Here is a 2,500-nt window from a genome sequence, read left to right as displayed (position 1 = left end):
GAAGAAGAAGAAGAAGAAGAAGAAGAAGAAGAAGAAGGAGAAGAAAAATAAAAATAAAAGAATATAAAGAAACATATGAAACGTAAGAATATTAATAAGGATGACAAAAAAGATGATACAAATGATAATTATAACAAAATTATAAGTAATATCAACAACATTAATAATAATAATAATAATGATTATAGTAACAAGAATAAGAGTAAGAATAGGATAATGGTACTACAAACAACAAAAATAATAAAGGAAATGTAAAAGTAAAAGAAAAAAAGACAATGGTATTGATGATAATAATAATAACAATGATGAAAATAATAATGATAACAACAACAACAAAACAGTAATAACTATAGAAATAAAAAGATATTGATAACGATTATAATAATAATAAGAAAATGAAGAAAGGGAGGAATTAGAATATGATAATGATAGCAATGATAATAATGCTAATGCTAATGATACTGATACATATAATTAAGTTGCAATAGCAACGGTAACGTTAATAATAATAATAATAATAATAATAATAATAATAATAATAATAATAATAATAATAATAATAATAATAATAATAATAACAATGTTAAAAATAATAAAAATAATAATAATATTAATAACAATAAAAACAATCGTAATGATAATGATAATAATAATAATAATAATGATAATGATTTTAATAATAATCATATGAGTATGATAACGATGATAATAATGATAATGATAATAATAATAATAATGATAATAATAATAATAATAATAATAATAATAATAATAATAATAATAATGATAATATAATAATGATAATCATAATAATAATAATCATAATAATAATAATAATAATAATAATAATAATAATAATAAATTATTATTATTATCATTATCATTATTATTCTTATTTTGATATTATAATTATTATTATAATTGTTATTATTATTATTATTATTATTATTATTATTATTATTATAAAAATAGCAATATCAAGAATATCAAGAACATTAATAATAATAATAATCACAATAACAGTACCAATAACGATAATTTTTTTTAATGATAATGATAATATCAAAAAAGATAATAACAACATCAATAATAACATTACCAATAATAACAAAAATAGTAATAATAATAATGATAATAACAATAATAATAATAATAAGAAGAAGAAGAAGAAGAAGAAGAAGAATGATAATAATGGTAACAATAAGTAAAAGAGGAAGACATAGACACCTATGACGATAATGATGATATGTTAGAAATAAACCTACCTTGAATCAGAGCTTCCAACCCTGGGCCTTAATCACCCAAACTTTCGTAATTTACGTGGTATGTAAAGAGAAAGCAAATTAAGAGGTTTTCATATTTTCAAATCTACGATTATAAGAGGATTGCCGTTTTTTTTTCTCATCCTCTCTCTGCCTACATAAATAATGACGGCATTTTTCAGGTGGTCGTAAAAGTTTAAAACACGTTACCCTTTAGAAAGAGAAGAAAAAAATCCCGACTTAGCATTGTAAATCTTCTTTTCAATAGTTCCTCATCAAAACCTCGTCGACGGCGGTGACAGAAAACGGATTTCGTCTCCATTTTCGGATTTCGTCTCCATTTTCTTTGGAGGCTTTTCCGCAGGTCGACTGTCTTAAAGCACAAATGCGGTAATCAACAACCTTTGTCCGGGCTTGTATGAAAAGATCTTTAATTCACCAGCCCTGTTGGTGCAGTTTGAAATTCATTCGAAATGCATTTCAAAAGGAAACGGGGAGGGAGGGGGTGCAGGACGGGAGAAAGGGAGAGAGGGAGGAGAGAGAGAGGAGAGGAGGAGGAGGAAGAGGAGAGGGAAACAATGTGGTTTGCTACAATGGTTTTCATTCAGGTTTGCGTTGCACTGGAAAGCCATTTATATATTTCGGCAATGTCATGATATAAGTTGTGGCAAAGCTATTCATATCGCAAATTCACCAGAGAAATTGTGCGCGGAAACAAATGTTATCCGCCAGCCATTGATATTCATCTTATTTCCTTTATGTGCTCAAACGGCATTGCAAAATAGATATTGCTGAAACCTGATATGATATTCATCATTGATTATCCTAATTCCATTTCCTGTTAAGGCATCTAACGGCATTCCATATATGTTTGATATTGTCTAATATTTCTCAGGAATATATTCAATATCAATACAAGCCATAAACAAATGTGGGGACATATGACTAACCGAAATATTTTAATTAATGAGCCAATGATAATATTGTAAAATCATTCAAAATAAAAGATAATAAGAAATAATGGAAAACACACACACACACACACAAAAACACAAACATTAGAATATAAATTGCATACAATAGCATAGATGATCATTGATGTATCTATCTATCTATCTATCTATACATACATACATATATACATACATATATATATATACATACATACATACACATATATTTATAATATCATAATATATGTGTGTGTGTGTGTATTATGATATTATATATATATATAT

Source organism: Penaeus chinensis, chromosome 19 (genome assembly GCF_019202785.1).
Source record: "Penaeus chinensis breed Huanghai No. 1 chromosome 19, ASM1920278v2, whole genome shotgun sequence".
In the NCBI taxonomy this organism is placed as follows: Eukaryota; Metazoa; Arthropoda; class Malacostraca; order Decapoda; family Penaeidae; genus Penaeus; species Penaeus chinensis.
Note: the sequence above shows the minus strand (reverse complement) of the source record.